Genomic DNA, 25,015 nt, shown 5'->3' on the forward strand with positions numbered 1-25,015 from the left:
TCAGCAGAAGGAGTGATAGGATTTGTGGCGGTTGTGGGTAGCACTGTGAGCATTTGGCAGATAAACACGTTTGTATGGTGGCTATTAACTGTTCTGTTGTCAGAATCAGCTGAGCCCTTTTGGGAAGGAGCTGGCCACAGTGCTGAAAAGCCTGGCCAGTCCAACAGAGTCCTCAAACTGCGATTGCTGAACTTACATGATCATGGAACAATTGAAGCTAACTCCAGTGGGCAAAGATCAATTCTCATTTTTCTTTACCTATCAGCAACTTTTTGACACAATTGATCATTCCCTCCTTGTGCCAATTGTTGAAATACTATCTCTTGGCACCAAACCTACCTTTCCATAATTATGTTTGAGATACTGAAGATGAGACTGCAAACTAGTTTTCTGAGATGGCTACTTGTTAGGCTCTGCAATAGAGGATACTGGAGGAAGCCTGGGAGGCTAGAGGAGGAAGAAAGGTTTTCTTCTTCTCATTTGCATCCCACTGGCTTCTTGTCTACATGTGGTTCTTGTGAGTGTCATGGCTTAGAAAAGCCTCTTCACCCCAGAAGTGGCAGTGACTTTCTGTGGTTGCATATGATGCAGTTTACAGGTTTTCTAGCACATGAAGAACCTGCCTGCACTGGATTGACTATTATCCTTTTAAAATTCATGTCTCCCAAGAGCCTCAGCATGTGACCTGTTGGGAAACAGAGTTCTTGCTGATGTGATTAGTTAAGATGAGATTATTCTGAATTAGTAGATATAATGGTCATCTGAGTTAAATTCACCCATTCCTGTCCATCTTAGTTTGCTGGTTCCTAGAATATCAACTTTCACTCTTGCCATCTCCTGTTTGACCACTTCCAATTTGCCTTGATTCATGGACCTGACATTCCAGGTTCCTATGCAATATTGCTCTTTACAGCATCGGACCTTGCTTCTATCACCAGTCACATCCACAACTGGGTATTGTTTTTGCTTTGGTTCCATCCCTTCATTCTTTCTGGAGTTATTTCTCCACTGATCTCCAGTAGCATATTGGGCACCTACTGACCTGGGGAGTTCATCTTTCAGTGTCCTATCTTTTTGCCTTTTCGTACTGTTCATGGGTTCTCAAGACAAGAATACTAAAGTGGTTTGCCATTCCCTTCTCCAGTGGATCACAGAAATAGAGGAAAACAATAGAATGGGAAAGACTAGAGATCTCTTCAAGAAAATTAGAGATACCAAGGGAACCTAACAGAAGCAGAAGTTATTAAGAAGAGGTGGCAAGAATACACAGAAGAACTGTACAAAAAAGATCTTCATGACCCAGATAGTCATGATGGTGTGATCACTCAACTAGAGCCAGACATTCTGGAATGTGATGTCAAGTGGGCCTTAGGAAGCATCACTACAAACAAAGCTAGTGTAGGTGATGGAATTCCAGTTGAACTATTTCAAATCCTAAAAGATGATGCTGTGAAAGTGCTGCACTCAATATGTCAGCAAATTTGGAAAACTCATCAGAGGCCACAGGACTGGAAAAGGTCAGTTTTCATTCCAATCCCAAAGAAAGGCAATGCCAAAGAATGCTCAAACTACCGCACAATTGCACTCATCTCACACACTAGTAAAGTAATGCTCAAAATTCTGCAAGTCAGGCTTCAGCAATACATGAACCATGAACTTCCAGATTTTCAAGCTGGTTTTAGAAAAGGCAGAGGAACCAAAGTTCAAATTGCCAGCATCCTCTGGATCATCGAAAAAGCAAGAGAGTTCCAGAAAAACATCTATTTCTGCTTTATTGACTATGCCAAAGCCTTTGACTGTGTGGATCACAATAAACTGTGGAAAATTCTGAAAGAGATGGGAATACCAGACCACCTGATCTGCCTCTTGAGAAACCTGTATGCAGGTCAGGAAGCACAGTTAGAACAGGACATGGAACAACATATTGGTTCCAAATAGGAAAAGGAGTACGTCAAGGCTGTATATTGTCACCCTGTTTATTTAACTTACATGCAGAGTACATCATGAGATACACTGGGCTGGAAGAAGCACAAGCTGGAATCAAGATTGCTGGGAGAAATATCAATCACCTCAGATATGCAGATGACACCACCCTTATGGCAGAAAGCGAAGAAGAAATAAAGAGCCTCTTGATGAAAGTGAAAGAGGAGAGTGAAAAAGTTGGCTTAAAGCTCAACATTCAGAAAACTAAGATCATGGCATCTGGTCCCGACACTTCATGGCAAATAGATGGGGAAACAGAGGCTGACTTTATTTTTTGGGGCTCCAAAATCACTGCAGATGGTGATTGCAGCCGTGAAATTAAAAGACACTCCTTGGAAGGAAAGTTATGACCAACCTAGATGGCGTATTAAAAAGCAGAGACATTACTTTGACAACAAAGGTCCATCTAGTCAAGGCTATGGTTTTTCCAGTGGTCATGTATGGATGTGAGAGTTGGATTGTGAAGAAGGCTCAGCGCCAAAGAATTGATGTCTTTGAAGTGTGGTGTTGGAGAAGACTCTTGAGAGTCCCCTGGACTGCAAAGAGATCCAACCAGTCCATTCTGGAGATCAGCCCTGGGATTTCTTTGGAAGGAATGATGCTAAAGCTGAAACTCCAGTACTTTGGCCACCTCATGCGAAGAGTTGACTCATTGGAAAAGACCCTGATGCTGGGAGGGATTCGGGTCAGGAGGAGAAGGGGACAACAGAGGATAAGATGGTTGGATGGCATCACTGACTCGATGGACGTGAGTCTGAGTGAACTCCAGGAGTTGGTGATGGACAGGGAGGCCTGGCGTGCTGCGATTCATGGGGTCGCAAAGAGTCGGACACGACTGAGCGACTGAATTTATTCTGGATTAGAGTGGAGCCTGAACCTGATGACTAGCGTACTTATAAGAAGGCTGTGTGAAGACGAGGCAGAGATTGGAGTCATGTGTTGAGCCAAGGAGCAGCAAGGCTTGCTGTCAACCCCCAGGATTTAGGAGGGCCACTATCAGATTTCCCCCTCAGAGCCTTCAGAGGGAGCACGGGCCTGCTGATGCCTTGAATTAAGGTTTCAATCCTCCAGACTGCAAGAGGGTAAATTTCTGTTGTTTCAAACCACCGGGTTTGTGTATACATTAACGTACACAGGTAATGCCTGTGCACAGGTAATACTGGACACAGGTAATGTGTACGGCAGCCCTGGAAAACTAATATACCACCTCACGTAGCCCTCTTCAAGACGTAAGCACCAGATGGCTGACAGCTCTTTAAAAAAGGGTTCCTAGACCCATGGAGCCCCTCTTTTGAGCTCAGAAACACCTACACCAGCTGAGCAGCACCTGCTTCTCAGGGGACTGAGCTCAGCTCTGTGGGGCCCTTCCTTTAAGCTTATTAAAAAATTCAAATGTCATTCTTTGTTCTGTCAACCTTAGAGGTGGTAGTTTTTTCTTGTGATTTCCACCTCATGATACCTTAGAGTTCTCCTTTCATCCTCTTTGTTACCTGGTTAGCAATTTCATGCTTACCAATTATTTACATTGATTTTTCAGTTCAGTCTCCTGACTGGATCCTGGCTGATTTCATACCTCCCTAGTTTTAACTTCCATTGAAATTGCATCGTCTTGAGCTTCCTTTTGCTACATAGATTACTTCTCAGTATACTCTGCTAATGGATCCTCTTCTTTCCAAGCTTATCAGCTTCCAGTGATTCAGGGTACGGTCCTTCCCTCTCTTCTCCTCTCTTCTCTACCTACACTCACATCACTCTCTTGGTGATGATGTCATCCATGCTTGCTGCTGCTGCTAAGTCACTTCAGTCGTGTCCGACTCTGTGCAACCCCAGAGACGGCAGCCCACCAGGCTCTGCCATCCCTGGGATTCTCCAGGCAAGAACACTGGAGTGGGTTGCCATTTCCTTCTCCAGTGCATGAAAGTGAAAAGTGAAAGTGAAGTTGCTCAGTTGTGTCCGACTCTTCACGACCCCATGGACTGCAGCCCACCAGGCTCCTCTGTCCATGGGATTTTCCAGGAAAGAGTACTGGAGTGGGGTGCCGTTGCCTTCTCCGTCATCCATGCTTACAGCTGTAAAACCCACCTGGATGCTGTTGACTCCCCCAGTGTGTATAGACTCTGTCCCTGAACTTCAACTACATACTCAGCATCCCCACTGGATGCTTAATCAATGTATTAAGTGGATTTTGTCCAAAAACTGAATTCTTGACCCCATCTCCCCACCCCCAAGCAAAACCTGCTGCTCCTGCAGTCTGCTTCATGTCAGTATGTGGAAAATCCATCCTTCCCTTTGCTCTGTTTCCTCCTACACTCCGCATTAGGAAGTCCTTGTGTCTGCCTCTGCTCTCAAACCACATCCAGAATCTGACCATTTCTTAGTATCTCTGCTGTTGCCACCCCAACCCCTGTCTGAACCATCTGAATTACTGCAATAGCTTCCCACCTGGTCTCTGCTTCTACTTGTCCTGTAGAACCCATTCTCAGCATAGGAACCAGAGGAATCTTTTAAAAGGAAGTCAGATCATTTTCCTTCTCTACTCCAATCCCTGCAATGGTCCTCATCATACTCAGAATAAAAGCCAAAGTCTTTGCAAGTGTCCACAAGGCTTTACATTAGCTGACCCCCTGTTATCTTTCTGAGTCTGTCTGCCACTCTCCTAACACTCTGTTCCAAACACAGCGGCCTCCTTGCTATTCCTCTAATACACCAAGCACGTTTGTGACTTAGAGATTTTGTTCTGTCTTGTCTCCCCTGAAATTCTTTCTCTGTGTGTCCTCTCGGATGACACTCATCTCCCTTAATTCATTCCTAAATCTCGTATCAGTGAAGCCCACCCCAGTTATTACTAGGACACACCCCTCCCCGCTCACAATCCCCCTCACCTTGCTCTTTATCTTTCATGTGATAGGTTATCTTCTAATAAGCCATGTGGTTTACTGTAGTGTACTTATTGTGTTTCTCCCCCTGCGAGCATGAACACTCCCCACAGTAAGGACCTCGCCTGTCATTGTTCCATCCCAAGTGCCTGGAACAGTGCTTGACACACAGCAGAAAGGCAGTGAATATCTGCTGAATGTTGAAAGAATAAATGTATGTCCAGATCACCAGCAGAAGCTCAAGAAGTGTGCCACACACTGGTTTAAAGTAGACCACAAAAATAAGAACACACAGAATTAAATGCTGCCAGAAATGACCGAATAATCCAATGGGAAAATACACACCTCCAATATGGGACTTCTTAGGAAAATCCGTAAGTGATCCAAAAGTGACGTCAGTAACAAATTGAAGTATTCTAATTTGAGAGCAACGGAACGTTGCAGAAGGTGAGGATTTGAAACGTTTTGATTAATGAGACCTTGTGTTGCTTTTGTGAATCCTAAATGTTTAATATACAATAACACCTATTAATATTTCTCTAACTTACTGAACCCATTCAGAAAATGCTGTGGTAGAATAATGAACTGATATAAGAGTCAGATTTTTACATATACATTTATATATAATTGCAAATGGTACCTTGGAATATTCAGATTATTTTTAACTGTACTTCCATTTGGCACTATGGCGTTTAAGAATTGATACATAAGATATATGAGGAGTATTTGAAGACCCATAAAGGAGCAATTTTCTCAAAAGAATTAATTTTTGCAGTATTTTGTTAAGATCAGCTGTTTTAAAATAATGCTTAGTTCTTGAAATCAGTAAAATATCTACAGATCCTTTTATTTATTTATTTATTTTTAATTTCTTAATTTTATTTTTAAACTTTACAATATTGTATTAGTTTTGCCAAATATCGAAATGAATCTGCCACAGGTATACCCGTGTTCCCCATCCTGAACCCTCCTCCCTCTTCCCTCCCCTACCCTCCCTCTGGGTCGTCCCAGTGCACCAGCCCCAAGCATCCAGATCCTTTTAAACTTTACTTTATACCTAAGTATGCAAAAAAACACATTTCAAGAAAAGATCACTCACATTTAGTCTATACAACACTGCAGGCAAATGTTGAATATATTTGTTTTACAGGATTCTTTTTTTGGAAGTTATTTGTCTACACTGAGCGTAGGGAACTTTTTAAAAGAGTCACTAATCCATGACTGACAAAGAGAGGGTGAGGACTCAACAACAAATCGTGTGATGTGAAAGCACCTTAAGAATTTTTTAAAGTATTTAGAAGGCATTTAAAAAAATACTTTTTTTTAACAAGTCATAACAAAGATGTATGATTAAACAATAATATGAAAATAGTAAAATAACTTCTGTAATGTAGTCCATTATAAGGGAGTGATGTCTCCTATGAAGGGATAAAGGAGGACATGAAGAGGACTGAGAAAAAATTTGGAAGAACCACAGTGAGAGGCAAAGATAGGAATAAGGGAGCAGAGAGTTTCCAGTTCAGACATGAGGCTTATCAGAAATGAGAGACGTGGGAAACATTAGCAGAACTTACTCTAAAGAAATGTTTTAATATATATCTATATTTTTAAGCACAGATGTTGTTGAAATTTTATTCTTCACCATATTCAAGGGGGAAAATAGCTTTCTATTCTAGAAAAATTATGTGTATATACACTGTGTTTTCAGGCTGAAGCCTTAATTATCTTCTGCACCTTGACCTAGGGATCAAATGGAAATAAAATGTGAGTTCAGTATTCCCATCCTCAAGCAAATGGAGACAACTTGTTAATTTGGTTGATTGTGCTGAAAAAAAGAAAGCTATGGTGTCTGGCATTGTGTAGATGAAGAAGAGGTTGCTCAGCTAATGTGCTGTGTGCCTGTGCTGTTTTCCTGGGGTTTTCACCTTTGTCCTGCTGACTTTAGCCCAGGATCCCCCAGCCAGTAACTGGCAAACTAAATGTACGAGTGCAGGCTGCCTGACTTTCTTTTCCTTGTGATGGTCTTTGTGAATTTATGTCAGCCCCTTGGAGGGGGAAACTCCAAAGAAGAATTTGTGTTCAGGAACGAATTTTCAAGTCTTAATTACTTGCTGTCTCATTACATATGACTTGAAGTTACATGACGGCTTCAGTGAAGGAGGAATGAAAGGAGAAAAGGAAAGGGATAGGAGTGTTTCATATATGTCCATAAATATTCTATTTTTCTTCTTTCTGTGCTATTATCAGGAGATATAAAGGGCTAAACCTCTGAGGTTACAAAAATTGTGCCACTTACTATGTCTGGTCAGTATCTCTCTGAGGCTTGAAATATGTGCCAACCTCATTTTGGAAATCGGAGAGGGAATGATGATAGGAAAACACTAATGAGATATGTTGTAGTTCTTAAGTATGGTCAAATACAGGTTCGTTTTAATTACAATCAGTTTTCTAATAGAATGAATCTTATGGGTTGAATTGCACACACACGCACCACCCCAAAAAATGTGTTAAAGCCCAAAGTCCCAGGACCTGTGTATGTGACATTATTTGGAAATTGAGTCTTGATTGATTACGGATGTAATCAAGTTAGGATAAGGAAATCAGGGTGGACCCTAGTAGGACTAGTGTCCTTATGAGAAGAGGGAAGTTTGGACACGGACACATGGAGAACGCCACATGCAGGACAGAGATCAGAGCGATGTAGCTGCAAGCCGAGGATTACTGGCCAGCATTAGAAACTAGGCGGACGCATGGAGCAATTCTCTCCTACAGAGTTTAGAGGAGGCACAGCCCCTACAAACATTTGATTTCCGATGTTCAGTTAGATAGGAGCGAGATCAAAGCCCTCAGTTAGAGTAACGACCTTCTGCTTTCCCTTCTGTTATCTCGTTTTAAACTGCTGGGGCTCAGTACTGCTTTTGCTTCTGAGATCTTGCTTGCTCTTTCATCCACGGGAACGAGGGCTACCTGGGGAGGGGACAGATCTGAGCTGTTTGAGTGGGAAGTTTACCGTGTATAAGAGATACCCAAAACAAAGCTGGGGTGCTCAGCCTTCAGAGGTGACTATGCTGGGCCCGCACTGGTGCTGCATAAACCCTGATGTTCTGCGTCTCTTTCCGACACCACGGTTTCTGTAAGTCTCCAGAACTATTCATCCATTTCTGTTGTTTTATGCCACATGGCAACCCTGTGGGTGTGTGGGTGTGTGGGTGTGTGGGTGTGTGGGATGTGTGTGTGTGTGTGTGTACTCGCACACAAACTCAGTTGTGTCCAACTCTTTGTGACCCCATGGACTGTAACCCACCAGTCTCCTCTATCCGTGGGATTTCTCCAGTCAAGAATACTGTAGGGAGTTGCCGTTTCCTTCTGCAACTGATCTTCCTGACCTAGGAATCGAACCTCGGGCTGCTTCTCCTGCACTGGCAGGTGGATTCTTTACCACCTCACCACCTGGGAAGCCCTCTAGCAGCCCTAGGAAACTATAATATATTTCTGCACTTCATTAGTTTACTCTTTTTTTTTTTTTTTTTTTGAGTGGAGTCCCTAGAATTTTCTCTGTCTAAGATGTATTAAGAAACCGACATGATGATTTGTGCCCAGAAGAGATATTTCAAGACACGATGACTTAAGTTCTGATTTTCCATAGAAATAGGATAACAGTTAGGGGTTCCATGTTGTTACCATCTATTCTTCAGAAGAATGACTGCCCACAGTATTTTTCATCAACTCACAAATGTACTTGGTGTCTCCTTACTAAATATCAAAGTGTTTTCTAGAGGGCTTGTCGCAGAGGTGCCCTTTGATTGGAACCGAGGACACGGAGTATCACTCGTGGGTGTACTCTGAAACTGCAGGGCGTGGGGCATGAGCATTCCAGCAGGGCAGCATCACTTGGTGGAATTACTCTACTTCCCTGGGAAGTCAGAAGGCTGGGCACTCTCTCAAGCAAAGGCACGTTCCTGCTTGAACTATCAATCTGACTTAGCAGACCTCAAGATTTGTGGAGTTAACGTTTGGAATTGGACAGTCAAGAGCCGTGCAAGGGCCCCTGAGTTGCGGTCACTTGTGCTCTGATGGGTCACAGGGCTTGAGGCAGGTGTGCCTGAATGAGCTATGGGGCACAAGCCATCCTATCAGCCCGCCAATCCTGGCAAAGCCCTGAAGCTCAGTTGAATCTCAGTTTTACCTCCTTTTGTGCATTTTATGAAGAAATTGAATTGGGCAAGCCAGACTGGGAAGAAACATATCACAAAGCAGGCAAAGTGTGCCTGGTTGGTGAAGAGGTGCTAAGATCTTGTATTTGAGGTTCAGTGTGACTTTGCAGATGAAAGAGAACAGGATTTAGAGCAAGACGCTGAGCCTTGGCTTCATGGAAACCAGCTAGTCCCAGTACAGCCCTCACCTCAACCTCAACTTTTATCTATAGAACTGCTCTAAGTATGGGCCTCCCTATTGACTCAGATGGTAAACGGGGAGCCAGTGAGAAATTACTTTATAAATGTTGATGTGCTATACAGCTGCTACTGCTGCCAAGTCGCTTCAGTCGTGTCCGACTCTGTGTGACCCCAGAGACAGCAGCCCACCAGGCTCCCCCGTCCCTGGGATTCTCCAGGCAACAACACTGGAGTGGGTTGCCATTTCCTTCTCCAGTGCATGAAAGTGAAAAGTGAAAGTGAAGTCACTCAGTCATGTCCGACTCCTAGCGACCCCGTGGACTGCAGCCCACCAGGCTCCTCCGTCCATGGGATTTTCCAGGCAAGAGTACTGGAGTGGGGTGCCATTGCCTTCTCCATGTGCTGTACAGGGGACACACCAAAACGCATCTTCTGAAGGCAAGGGCTGGGAGCTGAATAAGCCTGTATTGCAGATTCCTTATCATGTGCTGTGAGGAAACTTGCAAGAGACAGGTGAAGGGAGCAGATGAGCCTGATTGATTCTGCTTGTGTTTAGAGCGCTTTTTAGGATCTTTTAAATCATTAGGACCCAAAGCTCTCACTTAAGCAAAAACTTCAATTTAGAACAGATGGACCCATTTCCAGCCAGGGGAAAATAATCTACTTCCTGCATTTGTTTATTTCTTTTCAGACAAATTGGGCAGATCCTCAGAGCCCAGACATCCCAGATATTCTGTTAAAGCCCAAGTCACTTGTCCTTTTCATCACAGATCTTTCAAAATCTGGTTCATGCACCTACTGGTATTGATTTAAAATCCACTGGAAGGTGAAGTCCACGCTAGCCTTAGCCCTTCGTGCCTTCAAACAGGCGAGTGGAATGACCCATCCCTCCTCCTGTCCCAGCCCTTTGTGGGTACAGTGTGCCCTGGATTCCAGCTAGTTGTGTGGGTTGGAGCCCCAGCAGGAGGTGAATCCAGAGGGAAGAGGCTGCAAGCCCTTCTCCTGGGTCCCCACTTCACCCCTCTCTTGCGCCCTTCTCCCGCCCATCCGCTTCTGCATGCCACAGGCAGTCACAAATCTCCTAATGTTACCATGGCCTGGGAGTTCTTTCCTTACTGGCCCTTTAAATGATACGTTCTTTCAACTGACTCTGTCTGTTTTTTTTTTTTTTTATCTAGACCTGTTCTTAAGAATTTAGACCTCTCTTTCTTAAAAGAATCACATGTGATTTCCTTATGACTAGAGCAGAGGTGACAATTGAATGTTGAGGCCTTGGACTTTCCTGCTGGTCTGGTTAAGACTCCAAGCTTCCAATACAGGGGTGTGTGTTCCATCCCTGGTGGGGAACTAAGATCCCACATGCTGTGCAGCACAGCCAAAAATTTTTGGTTTTAATTTAAAATTAAAAAAAAAAAAGTTGAAGACTTAAAATTATTAACTGTGAATTACATGAGTGAGGGGTGATAGAGGGTAAAGTGAGGCACTTTTCTGGAAAGGAAATGTATTTTGCCCATCTCCCTTCACCTTGAATATTTCCAGCAGTGTAGCTCCATTTGAAGTGTGGGACTGTTATAATTAGATTCCATCGCTGCTGATGGAGACTAGAAGACCAAGGCAAGCATCTTTCCACTGACCACATAGGCCATGTGAACAGCAGAACACAGCCCAGCAAGAACATCAGACTAATTTGCCTTCCCAAGATTAGACCAAGAGACATGGAAATTAATTTTCTTTCTTGGAATCGTGCTGAGAAGCCATTGTGTTCATCTTGCTTCTGTGCTGTGGAAATTGCATTTGAGAGCAAGAAAAGACCTCTCTCTTTTTCTCGAGGGAAACTTCTCCTTTTGGAAGCACCAGAAAAAAATATTTTCTTTCCAGATGCGTCTCACCCCTGAAGAGGGTTCCCCAAGACTAGTCTTGAGTATGCTTCTTCTGTAGCATTTGGGGCAGCAGGGTCAGACAAGTTGAGGTGAAAATGCTCTTTCCCCTTATTGGAGGGAGAATGCACACCATGTGCCAGCCAAGCAAAGGCTCTGAGAAGGTCTGTAAAAACAACAACAATGAAATTCAGTTCTGCTTCGTTTAGTGTTCCATTCGTTGATTTGTTTAACAAATAATTTTGGAACGTGCCAGACACTCTTCTATGTGCTGGGAATTGAGCCAGAACAAAACAGAAAAAGACCCTTTTCTTATGGAGAGTATAGTTTTGGAGGAGAGCCAGACAATAAGCAAATAAAAAATACATAGTCTGTTGTTAGATGGTGATAGATGATAAAAACAGCATAAAGGTCAGAACATGGTAATGTGGGGGCACTGTCTTAGTACATGTGCAGCTCTGCATGGAGGTGACATCTATGATGAGATAGGATGGATGGGGCGGTAGTAGTGATCCAAGCAGAGAGACTAGCAAGTGCAAAGGCCCTAAGGCAGAAGAGTGCCTGGCTTGTTGGAGTGGTTTGGGTGGAGGGAAGGAAGTACATGGAAGATGAGGCCAGAGAGGAGGCAGGCCTGGCTGTGTAGAAATAAAGGAAGTAAGGAGGAAGCCCCTGGGGGTTCTTGGTGTGGGAGTGCTATTCCTGCCCTACTTTTGGAAAGGATTTCTCTGGCTGCTCTGTGCAGATGAGCCTCTAAAGGGCAAAGGTAGAACCAGGAATACTGGCGAGGAAGCCATTGCAGTGTCCTGGTGTGATGGGATTTTGGCTGGAATCAGGTAACAGGCAGTGGAGGGAAGTGACTAACCTCCTCTTACTTGTCCATAAAATCTCTTTTTGAGGAACACTTTTTAATAGCTCTTGGAATGCATTTTGGGAAACGTGTATAGACAGGTGTTGATCATATATTTCTGTCAATCATGAAAGTACTCTTATACCTCCCTCCCCGTGATACTTTGTAGTGGGTACCAATGTCGAAGAGGTGAGGCATCCAAAGGCTAGTGGAGGAAACTAAGCATTTTAATTTGAGCAAGTACGGTCAAGGTTGAATTTGACTGTTGGCCTTAGAGGCGCGACAGGAGGTACTGGAAATCCATTTTTGCTTTTACTTTTATTTGTTGTTTTTGTTTGCACACCTGCACCTGTATTCTGCACACAGATGCAGGTCTATGAAAGGCCCTCACTACATCTTTCTGTGTGGTTTTTTAAAAAAAATTTTCAGCGTGTAATGAGTTCATAGTATGGCCTTTGATCAGGTGAGTCCTTGGTCTGTGAATGCTGTACTTGTCCATCTTTCGCCTGGTTAACTCAGTTTAGACCCTGCTCTATCCCATAATATCATAATGCTGAGAGAGTCATTTCCTAGGCAAGTTGATAAAAAGTCTAGGAGTCCCCAAGGAGAGAGGGGTCTGGAATTCTCAAGGAGAAAGAAAGGACAAACATTTTTTCCCCTCTACATTCCTTAGGATTATATAACAATAATGTATCCTGCTTGAGGACAGTTTCTGGAAAAAACCTTCTGAATAATCCTGTTATCTTAAAATGTGAATTATGGGAGTAGGTCTAGTGAGGTCTTTACAACCTCCAGACATTCTTTTGATTCACTATAATAACTAATTCAGTTCAGTTCAGTTCAGTTGCTCAGTCATGTCCAACTCTTTGAGACCCCATGAATCGCAGCATGCCAGGCCTCCCTGTCCATCACCAACTCCCAGAGTTCACTCAGACTCACGTCCATCGAGTCAGTGATGCCATCCAGCCATCTCATCCTCTGTCGTCCCCTTGTCCTCCTGCCCCCAATCCCTCCCAGCATCACAGTCTTTTCCAATGAGTCAACTCTTCGCATGAGGTGGCCAAAGTACTGGAGTTTCAGCTTTAGCATCATTCCTTCCAAAGAAATCCCAGGGCTGATCTCCTTCAGAATGGACTGGTTGGATCTCCTTGCAGTCCAAGGGACTCTCAAGAGTCTTCTCCAACACCACAGTTCAAAAACATCAATTTTTCGGCGCTCAGCCTTCTTCACAGTCCAACTCTCACATCCATACGTGACCACTGGAAAAATCATAGCCTTGACTAGACAGACCTTTGTTGGCAAAGTAATGTCTCTGCTTTTGAATATGCTATCTAGGTTGGTCATAACTTTCCTTCCAAGGAGTAAGCGTCTTTTAATTTCATGGCTGCAGTCACCATCTGCAGTGATTTTGGAGCCCCCAAAAATAACTAATTAGAGAGTATATAACTCCATTGCTAACACTAGCAAGGGGGTACTCTTTCTGCCCCCTTCTGATGCCTATGTCAGAAGCTTTCTCTATCTCCTTTATACTTTAATAAAATTTTATTACACAAAAGCTCTGAGCGATCAAGCCTCGTCTCTGGTCCCAGATTGAATTCTTCTCCTCCGGAGGCCAAGAATCCCAGGGTCTTTTCGTGGTTCAGCAACAACCTTTCAATATATCATAATACCATGTGGCAACGCATAGCTTTTATCACATTGTAAGCCAATTATATGTTTGATTGTTGGCCATATTCCTTGCTGGTGAGGAGCTGTGCCTTTCGTTTCTATATGCAGAGTCTAGGGAGAGTCTGGACCCTTCTGTTGAGCACATGAGAAATAGGTGTTGGTTGTAGTGAACAAGTGAGTGTCCAGGATTGCTTTGGGCACCAAGATTAAGAGAGGAACCAAACCACAGATTCTTTGTTTACAGACCTATTGGTCTGATGGGTGGATGGATGAATTCTGACTTTCCAGTATCTAACTTATCCACCCAAATTCCACAATTTACATATTTCCTTTTGAACCAAGGAATTCAAAGAGGAACTCCATAGCCTCTTATTTACAATGTTGTGTGTGAATTAATTGAGCAACTCTTTCCCCCAGTGACCACATAAGAGGGTGCTTTTTGGACAACAGAAAAGGGTGCCCATCCTGCAGGGGCTGCCTTGAGCACTCGGCAGTACCTTGTACCAAGAGGCAAATGTGGAACCCTGAGTCGGTGAATAGACCAGTCCTCTTGCCTCATGAATCATGCTGTGGAGACTTGTGTACCAAGACACCTGGTTGATAAGGTTTAGTTTTTGTAAAAAAAAAACTGTTAAAAAGACACCTGGTTGGTTGCAAAAGTGTGCCTGCCTTGTGCCACAGAGCATGGGTGGAGGCAGTGAGGATGTCTCCGGACCACGAGCCCCGGAAACAGTGAGTACAGCGTCCCTCGGGGTAACGCCCTGGGAGTTTCATCCTGTGCTCGGAGGGAGGTACTGAAGTAAACAAAGGCTGCCACTGTTGTAACCATGTCCAAGGGACGTTGCAAAATGAAGCATTTATGAAGCGAAACATGGGCACGGCAGAAAGAGCAAACAGGTCATCTCCAGGCGTTAAGGCGCGCGTTGTGTGAGTCTGGGTGGGACGGCGTCTGTCCTCTGTGCCTGCTGACATCCAAGGGAGCTAACTGAGGTCCAGGAGAGGTGTTTTGCTGTTATCAGTGTAATGTGAATGAGGCCGTCTTGCTTTTAAATTGTATTAAGACTGCAAATATGTTAATCACATTGCCTGACTCACTCAGAAAGCGCAAGAAGAGACAGGAAGACAGTCATTCTTTTTGGAGCTTGTCTTGCAGAGAAACCTTAGCGTGTGTCTTAGCAACAGCCACAAACACCCAGGGTGAGTCTTTTCTGAAAGAGTTGCTGGCCCTGATGACTCCCCAGCCGATGCTCCTGGCTGGAGAAGAGAGCAGCCAACCTTCATTTAATGGTCATTTTTCCTTTCAAAACAGGAAGTTGCCAGCGTTCTTCCTGCTGGACAGTGACTTATATTATAAATGACATTTTTTTATTCTTCTTTAATTCAAAGTAAAGCAGCAGTGACTGAGAAGGTACCATGTGCCAAGTGTTGGCTTTTGATGTTATTTTGTTTAATCCCCCTCCAACAGCATTTTTATTCCCCATCTTACAGGTAATGCAGTTGAGGAGTTAAGAACACAGATAACATGCTTAGTGTCACAAAAAGTGGTAAGTGGCAAAAGCAGGATTAGAACCCAGTGTGCAAGTGTGAAAGTGAAAGTGTAAGTTGCTCAGTTGTGTCCGACTCTTTGAGACCCATGGAATTCTCTAGGCCAGAATACTGGAGTGAGTAGCCTTTCCCTTCTCCAGAGGATCTTCCCAACCCAGGGATCAAACCCAGGTCTCCTGCATTGCGGGCAGATTCTTTACCAGCTGAGCCACAGGGAAGCCCCAGAATACTGGAATGGGTAGCCTTTCCCTTCTCCATAGGATCTTCCCAACCCCGGAATCGAACTCGGGTCTCCTGCATTGCAGGTGGATTCTTTACCAACTGAGCAATCAGGGAACCCAGGTGTGTGTTTAACTCACAAAAAAGGTGACTGTTTATATCTAATCATTTAGGTCATTCTAATTTGCCTAGGATTCCCGTTTGCTCAAGAGATGTTGTGGAGTTCTGTATAATTTTAGGAATGACCCGGTGTTTGTTCCACTGAGATGATGTATGTGATTCTCTTATGTGATTCATCTTTTTGTCTAAGTAATTGCCTGATACTAGTATTTGACTGGCTCTATAGCCAATTTTTAAACATGCAATTTTAAACTTATTTATAAATTGCTTGGGTCTATTTTTTTCTTTTCTTTCTTCCTTCTAATTCTGGTGATGGACAAGCAGAGGAAACTGAAACTAGTCTCATTTTGTAATATGTGATGAGAGATTGAGTGAATGTGGAGGAGAAGGGTAAATGATCACAGGTTGTTATTAAGCCCAGGTGGTGGTAGTGCTTAAGAGCCTGCCTGCTAATGCAGGAGACACAAGAGACACAAGTTTGAACCCTGGGTTGGGAAGATTCCCTGGCGAAGGTCATGGCAACCCACTCCAGTATTACTGCCTAGAGAACCCCATGGACAGAGGAGCCCAGTGGGCTACAGTCCACAGAGTTGCAAAGAGTCAGACATGACTAAAGCAACTTAAAACACACACAGAACATCTACGACTTGAATTTTTCTCTTTGATGACTCTGTACTGAGGAACTTGTCTTCCAGCTGTCCTCCTCCTTCCTCAAACCTGTCTTCAAAGACATCTAATAAATGCTGCATTTATTTTGAAGTTGTCATATCCATGATCAAATGGCTGTAGTCAGAATAAAGATCACAACAGATGTGAAAGAGTGGGGCTGAAGAGATATAGTGAAAGAAAAGAGGTATTTCCAGTGTTTAATAAAACCAACAGGGTGTTATTAAGATATATTCACCTAGATCTCATACTTTGAACCCATCCCATTTAGAGTAAAACTTCAGGTCCCTGCTGTGGTCTCAAAGCCTTGGCGATTTGTCCCCAGCCTCTTCTCTCGTCACCCCTCCCGGAGTCCACTCCCTGCCAGTCCCCACCTGTGGCTGCTGCTCCTGCTGCTCTGTCTGGGAGGCTCGGAGCTCCTGGTGAGCAGCAGTGGCTTGTGATCCACACAGTCTGAGGCTTTAGCGCAGTCAGGGAAGCAAAGTAGATGTTTTTCTGAAATTCCCTTGCTTTTTCTATGATCCAGTGGATGTTGGCAATTTCATCTCTGGTTTCCCTGCCTTTTCTAAACCCAGCTTGTACATCTGAAAGGTCTTGGTTCACGTACTATTGAAGCCTAGCTTGCAGGATTTTGAGCATTACCTTGTAAGCATGTGAGATGAGCGCATTGTGTAGTAATCTGAACATTCTTTGGCATTGCTTTTATTTGGGATTGGAGTGGAAACTGACCTTTTCCAGTCTTGTGGCCACTGCTGAGTTTTCCAAATTTGTTGACATATTGAGTGCAGCACTTTAACAGCATCATCTTTTAGGATTTGAAATAGCTCAGCTGAAATTCCATCACCTCCACTAGCTTTGCTTGTAGTAATGCTTCCTAAGGCCCATCTGACCTCACACCCCAGAATGTTTGACTCTAGGTAAGTGACCACACCATTGTGGTTATGTTGGTCATTAATATCTTTTTTGTACAGTTCTTCTTAGTATCTTTCTGGGAGCCACCATTGAATTCACTATAAACTTTAATACAAAAATGGGCAAAGGATAAAGATTTCACAAAGAAAGAGATGTTTAATTTCACTAGTAATCAAATGCAACTTAAAATGACAAAGCACTGTTTTCTTAATTTGGCAAAAATCATAGAAATAGCTTTCCTACATGCGTTTAGAAGTTATACATGGCCACAACCTCTCCGAAGGACAGTGTGATATATATAAAAACTAGGCCCTCTCTTTAACCTCAGGAATTCCCAGTAAGATCTACCACAGTGATGCACATTACCACATTATTCCATATCTCTGCAATTATGGAAATTTAGAGCTGAGCTAATGATGGAAAAATTAGTTCAGATCATTGAGAGCCTGATGGGGCTGTAGCAGAGGCAAGCTCAAAGTGAAAAGTGAAAGTGTTAGTTCCTCAGTTGTATCTGACTCTTTGTGACCACATGGATTGTAGCCCACTAGATTCCTCTGTCCATGGAATTCACCAGGCAAGAATATTGGAGTAGGTAGCCATTCCCTTTGCCAGGGGGTCTTCCCACCCCAGGGATCGCACCCTGGTCTCCCACATTGCAGGCACAATTCTTTACCATCTGAGCCACAGTCTGTAGGAAAAAACCAGACAAGCAAACTCTAAAGGGAAGCCTCCACAACTCCAGGTCCAAGCAGGAGAGGATCCCTATAGAACCAGAGTTCTGAATTGTTGGTCTGGCCTCAGGACCCTTTTTTCACTCTTAAAAATTATTAAAGACAAGAACTTTAATTTTTATAGATTGTATCTATTGATATTTACCATATTAAGAAACTAAAACTGTGACACTTTTAAAATGCAGGAAACTACAAGTACACAGTCTTGTTAACCATCAGAGAAATGATGTCATCGCACAGCTTGTTGCCTCTGGAAAATCACACTATACACTCATGAAAAACTGAGAGTGAAAAAGTTCAATAACATCTTCTATTCTTATGAAAATTATTTTGACCTCACAGTTTCCTTGAATGTTCTTGGGGGTCCCCTGGTGATTCCAGATTGAAATTTGAGAACTACTTCTCAAATTTGAGAAGATAGGCTCCCAGCCAAGAACTACTAAACATGTAATAGAGTCCTATTAGTATTTAAGATGTTCTAACCCTATGAATGCAGAAAAGTCATAGCTGAAGAGTCAGAGTTAATAGAGTAGTCTGAGAAGGGCTTCAAGTCTGTGTGTACCGTAAGATTTAAGTTAATCACAAGCTCAGGTATCTTCATGGCCTAAAGATTGAAATTAGGAATCTCTGGGTTGTAAAAATATATACTGTTTTATTCTTTGTCATTTTTCTGAATTTTCCAATTATTTCTTGTGTGTTTTAGTTTTGAGATCAGAAAGAATATTGTTGCATTAAATTGAATTAAGATACTTCCTCAAGAGGGTACTGCTCACTTTGACTCAAGAATATTCTTTCTAACAAGAGGTCTAGGACCTTCAGAAAAGTTCATGTATATAAGCAGGTTTGTTATTTGGTTAAAGTCTTTAGATTTCACTGCTGTGAAATTTGTAGAGATTTAGACAACTGTTGAGTTTATCCTGGCTTAGAGAGGCTGTTCCTCATAGAGCAAGTTTATTGTGTCAAAACTGCATAAAAGGAATATTAAACGTAATTAAAATTTTCTGGCTCTTTGAATGACATTAAACCAGTCCATTCTAAAGGAGATCAGCCCTGGGATTTCTTTGGAAGGAATGATGCTAAAGCTGAAACTCCAGTACTTTGGCCACCTCATGCGAAGAGTTGACTCATTGGAAAAGACTCTGATGCTGGGAGGGATTGGGGGCAGGAGGAGAAGGGGACGACAGAGGATGAGATGGCTGGATGGCATCACTGACTCGATGGACGTGAGTCTGAGTGAACTCAGGGATTTGGTGATGGACAGGGAGGCCTGGTGTGCTGCGATTCATGGGATCACAAAGAGTCAGACACGACTGAGCGACTGATCTGATCTGATGCTAAATACTCTATTTTCGTAGATAGTCTATTTAAAAAAAAATAAAAATCATAAGGATTACTTTTTGAAAACTTCGTTTCAGTTTTTTATGAACTTAAAGGAAACACTGTTTCATTTTTAAAATGTTATTTTAGTGTAGACTTTATGGTTTTATCCTGTTTCCCTCAATTAACTCTAATTACTGAGTTTTATGATATTTCATAATAGAGACATTAGAATTTTAAAGGATCTTGGTGTTTATCTTAACACAGTATTCCTCATGGTGTATAATTAAGGCTGCTTTTTGGTGTCATTTTGAGGGTAGGGGCATTCTGTTATTAGGAAGATTTGGGAAATGGTTGGATAACACATTTATACAAGGTTCTTTATAATAAGCTTTGCACTGTGGCGCTCCTGGAAAAGAATATATGAAGTCAGAAATAGAAATTTCCCAATTGATTTGCTGTAGAACTTTTTCTTCTTACAGCACCTAGGAGAACACGTGATCCACTTGCACTCTGGGGAGAGTTGTCTGCTAATACAGACAACTCCCTGTGAAGTGGGAAATTAGAGAGCTGGCCCGCTTATGGTGCTTGTGTCCTCATTAATTAATTTAATAATAAATGATGCTGCTTTATAGTGTTTTAGTTTACTGGGTTCCTGTTTTCAAGGAGCTGACACTCCAATAGGGAAGACCATGGCATTCATTCTGATTCTTTGTGACCCCATGGACTGCAGCACACCAGGCTTCCCTGTCCTTCGCCATCTCCTGAAACTTGTTCAAACTCATATTCTTTGAGTCAGTGTTGCCGTCCAACCATCTCATCCTCTGTTGTCCCTATTTCCTTCTGCCCTCAATCCTTCCCAGCATCAGGGCCTTTTCTAATGACTCAGCCCTTCTCATCAGGTGGCCAAAGTATTGGAGCTTCAGCATTCATGGGTAAAACCATAAAGGAAGACATGATTGCGTGTCAGGAGGAAACCGACCATGCTGAACTGGGAATCTGTGATAGTTTAAGCAAAAAATAAAAGAAAAAACTTCACGAGAGAGGTGGCCTTGACCTGCCCCTGGAAGAGTGGGAATATACACATAAGTTCAGAAGTTTGGAGAGGAAGAGGCATCCTTAAGTAACTAGAGTCTGCCGTCAAAAATTTGGACAGGCTGGGATGATGAGTCTATTCCTTCAGCTCAAAATGTGTTCTTCTCTTTCCCAAAATCTTCTTTTCAGAATGCTGTCTCAGTGCAGATAGGGGGTTGTGCATTTTAATGCTGGTTACCTTCAAATATCATTACACTTCACAAGGCTAGGCTATAGAAAGTAGCAGTGTGGATGTTTTTACACAGCAAGTAGAGCTTCTACAAGGTCATGTCCATCTTCTAATCTTTCTGCTGTCTCCAGAGCCTGGCTCCAGGCCACTGAAATCTGGAGCTCAGTATGCTGATCTTTTTTTTTTTTTGTAGATTGTTAATATAAAGGACAGAAGTTTCAAACCCGTGCTGAATAAGCCTTTCAACAACCATTTCTTGCCAGAATAAACATAAAGTACATGGTGTACAGCATCAGATCTCTTGGACTATATTCTTTTAATATGCATAAAAATAGAGCATGTTATTGAATGTAAATTATATCTCAATAAAAATGATTTTAAGATTTTTTGAGAATCACCATTTTCAGACACATGAAACAGAAAGATGTATCTAGTTGTTTACAATCAACTCTGCATATAGTGTGGGTGGTTATGAATATGAAATATTTCCTTTCTTTCTGACATTAATCATTAATTAAAATGTGTATTAGTTTGGAGTAACGCATTATTGTTGTTATTGCTCAGTTGCTCAGTCGTGTCCATCTCTGTGACCGCATGGACCAGAGCATGCCAGTCTCCTCTGTCCTTCACTGTCTCTTGAAGTTTGCGCAAATTCATGTACATCGAGTCAGTGATGCTGTCTAAGCATCTCATCCTCTGCCACCCCCTTCTTTTGCCTTCAATCTTTGGTGACCTGCCGGAGTCCAACTCCAGCAAGCAGGGATTCAACCTGAAAAGATGAATGATGTCGGCGAGAGAAATGAGGCAGCCTCTCAGTTTTCTTTTGGACTGCCTATTTATTTCAAGTTTAAGATTCTCTTTTATACTTTTACAAAAACATTAGGCCAGAGGTTTGACATTTTCAGTTCCCCCTCTCCCAGATTTATTATCTCCATAAATCATTGTTGCTCTTAAAACAGAGTTTCTGCTTCAGTGATTCTCTGGGAATCAGCCTTATCATCTATTATCTACCTCCTCTAATGTGTCCTATAGTTAACTTGTGATTACATTGTAACTCATGCTACATTCCTCAGTTTACTACTTATCTTCCTAAATCCTGTTTTCCCCAACATCCTGAGCTCACTATCTCTTAAAAAGGCTTCTAGCTACAGTGTCTCTAAAAATTCTTAACTTCTATAAGCTATAGTAAAATATACTAACGTTACAACATTCCTTAAATCTTTAACTTCTAAATATTTTAATTATTTCTAAGCCCTAAATTCTGGAGAAGGAAATGGCAACCCACTCCAGTACTCTTGCATGGAAAATCCCATGAACGGAGGAGCGTGGTAGGCTACAGTCCATGGGGTCACAAAGAGTCGGACACGACTGAGCGACTTCGCTTTTGAATATTTTTATGACTAGACCCTGGAGAAGGCAATGGTAACCCACTCCAGTACTCTTGCCTGGAAAATCCCATGGACGGAGGAGCCTGGTAGGCTGCAGTCAATGGAGTCGCTGAGTCGGGGCACAACTGAGCGACTTCACTTTCACTTTTCACTTTCATGCATTGGAGAAGGAAATGGCAACCCACTCCAGTATTCTTGCCTGGAGAATCCCAGGGACAGAGGAGCCTAGTGGGCTGCCGTCTATGGGGTCGCACAGGGTTGGACACGACTGAAGCAACTTAGCAGTAGCAGCAGCAAGCCCTAAATTCAGTAAACGCCTTTGCCATAAACATTCTCCTCACAAATAGGCTTCAGATATCAATCCCTCCCATGGCCTCAAGCTACAGCCTATGTGCTCATCCTGGAACACTCTTGTGTAAAAGTCCTTGAACAAATGTCAATGATTAACCTTATGAATAATTTTCTGAGCACAGCTGCAGAAGGCTTTGTGCCTTCTCATGCTCCTCTCAAGAACAATAAGCACCTTAGTATTCCTTTTCAGTCAACTCAGCCGAGGACAGGAAAAGACAAGTCAGAATTACAAGGCCTAACTCCTTCATTCCAGGATCTGTGCCTGTGGAATGAGGAGAGGGGGCTGGGGGCCGTGCCTCCATTTTGTCAGTAATGCCTAACATGGCTCCTGACAGTGACCAGAATATTGGAGCTTCAACTTCAGCATCAGTCCTTCCAATGAATATTCAGAGTTGATTTCATTTAGTCACATTAATTACTGTTTATTAGAAGAAGCAATTGTAGAAGCTTCCCATTACTAATAGGCAGGCTGTTCACGGGTAGCATGTTATAGGGGCTTGGGTTCTGCTTTCATACTCACCAGTCTTTTCCTTTAATTGTGTTTTTGGTGCTGTTGTGCCCAGGAAACAGCTGATGTGCTGTGTCTGATATCAGTTCAGTTCAGTTCAGTTCAGTCGCTCAGTGTCCGACTCTTTGCGACCCCATGAATTGCAGCATGCCAGGCCTCCCTGTCCATCACCAACTCCCGGAGTTCACTCAGACTCACATCCATCGAGTCAGTGATGCCATCCAGCCATCTCATCCTCTGTCGTTCCCTTCTCCTCCTGTCCCCAATCCCTCCCAGCATCAGGGTCTTTTCCAATGAGTCAACTCTTTGCATGAGGTGTCTGATATAATCATCCATTTATGGATGGTAGACCAGTTGGCTTTACTTACTGTGTAAAATGTTTTAATTTTGTGTCTTGTTTTAAAAGTAGGAAACCTGTGTCCATTGCCAGCATCATTTATCATCATTCTTCCTTTTCTCTTTTCCTGCCTGGTCCTTCAGTTTTGGAATGCTCCACCCTCAACCTCTTTTCCCACTCCCTTTGCATCTTGCTCTCTCATGGATCCTTCCATCTCTCCCTCCCCCTCACCTCTCAGCTCTCTGGAAAAAAAAAGAAATATAAGGGAGAACAAACAGGAACATCCTTCATGAATACATTTGGGGGAAAAAAAAGCCTTATAATCATATGTTTATGTTCATTTCATTTTTTCATCTTCCAAAATACAGGCCTGAGCAGAGCCATGCTTCTGTTTTGCCTACTAGCCATTTGTAGGTATCTGGTAGTAATGATGCCCAATTCATTGATAAATAAGCATCTTTTTTCTGTTTTGCTAAGTTTATTTGTCATGTCTGGATGAGTAGTTTAAATGTATGTTTGTAATAGCCACTTACCAAGTGTTTCACACGGGATGCAAAAGAACAAAGTAAAAATGACCATTATATAAATCAGTGTTTACTATGCTGCTGCAGTCCAAGCCTTGGCAGATTAATGATGCAGGAGAATGACTTTCACTTTCATATCATTTCTGTAGAAGGTGGGCCTGATATTGGCCACCAGAGAGGACAACTCAGCAGACAAGTGAAAGAAGTCAGCCTGAGTATAATGAGCTGAGACAGAGAGGGGCTGTCCGTGAGAAAAGAAACCCAGTGATGGGTCAGGGGAGGCTGCTGACTCTGTGTCCAAGGAGGCAGATCACTGCAGTTGGACAAGGCGGGAGGGAGTGTGTGCACCCGCGTGTGTGAGACGGTCTAGAGATGAAAATGGTGGGGACAAAGCCTAGGGTTCTTACAGGGCATGTTGGGAAGGGATACCACATTTGGCTTACCTGTCCCTGCTGGCCTGGGGGTGGATCCTGAAATGGCACATCCATACTGGACAATCCATGTCTTTAGTTCAGTGACTATCAAAGTGTATGTGAAGTCATTTGACAAACGCTGCTAATTTCCTACAGATATGACTGCCATACTGGGGGAAATACTCATTGTCTGTTTTGGGTGCCATGTGAGTCTCTGTTATCAATTATTGAAAGGAGATACAAAAAAGGTAGAAGGGAAGCATGTTTTATAAATATTTGTAGGCATAGCTCAGAGATATTACGGGTTTGGTTTCAGACCACCACAGTATAGTGAATATTGCAATAAAGCAAATCATGCAAATTTTTTGGTTTCCCAGTGCATGTAAATTTATGTTTATATTATACTGTAATTGATTAACTGTGATATAGCATTATATCTAAAAAAATAATGTTAATTAAAAATACTTTGTTGCTGAAAATGCTATTACTTGAGCTTTTAGTAAGTCATGGTATAATATCAAAGTCCACCAGTCACAGATCACATAACAAATATAATAATAATTTAAAAGTTTGAAGTATTACAGAAATTTCCAAAATGTAACAGAGAAACAAAATGGGCAAATGTTGTTGCAGAAATGGTGCCGATAGATTTGCTTGACTGAGGATTATCACAGACCTTCAATTTGTTGAAAATGCAGTATCTGCAAAGTGCAATAATGCAAAGTACAGTAAAATGAGATGTGCCTGTATATGACTTGATAGCATTATATGTAGGGACACTTGCTTGCACTTTTTGTTTTCGTTTTTTTCATTGTGAGGAAATGAGGTCGGACTGGATTCTTTTATTATTCTGGGTTTGCCTTTGCAGAATATGTATATACCTGCAAGCAATATTATTTTTCTCAGAGTCTTTCTAGCACTTTCAGAATATGTTGGATGTACTTATGAAGGTGCAAGATATTTCATTGTATTTTCAGGGGAATGCTTGTGCATTATATGCAAGGTTACCCAGGAGACAGAGTTCCTTAAAAACAAAACAGTAATAATAACAGCAAAACCCTAAATACTCTAAGTT

General features: G+C 42.5%; 1 protein-coding gene across 1 annotated transcript in view; it reads left to right on the forward strand.

The window, feature by feature from the left end:
• SV2C (synaptic vesicle glycoprotein 2C) overlaps window positions 1-25,015 on the forward strand; it is a 221,156-nt gene that overhangs the window by 24,573 nt on the left and 171,568 nt on the right. The gene's annotated exons all lie outside the window — the stretch shown is intronic.

Source organism: Bos indicus, chromosome 10 (assembly GCF_029378745.1).
Source record: "Bos indicus isolate NIAB-ARS_2022 breed Sahiwal x Tharparkar chromosome 10, NIAB-ARS_B.indTharparkar_mat_pri_1.0, whole genome shotgun sequence".
In the NCBI taxonomy this organism is placed as follows: Eukaryota; Metazoa; Chordata; class Mammalia; order Artiodactyla; family Bovidae; genus Bos; species Bos indicus.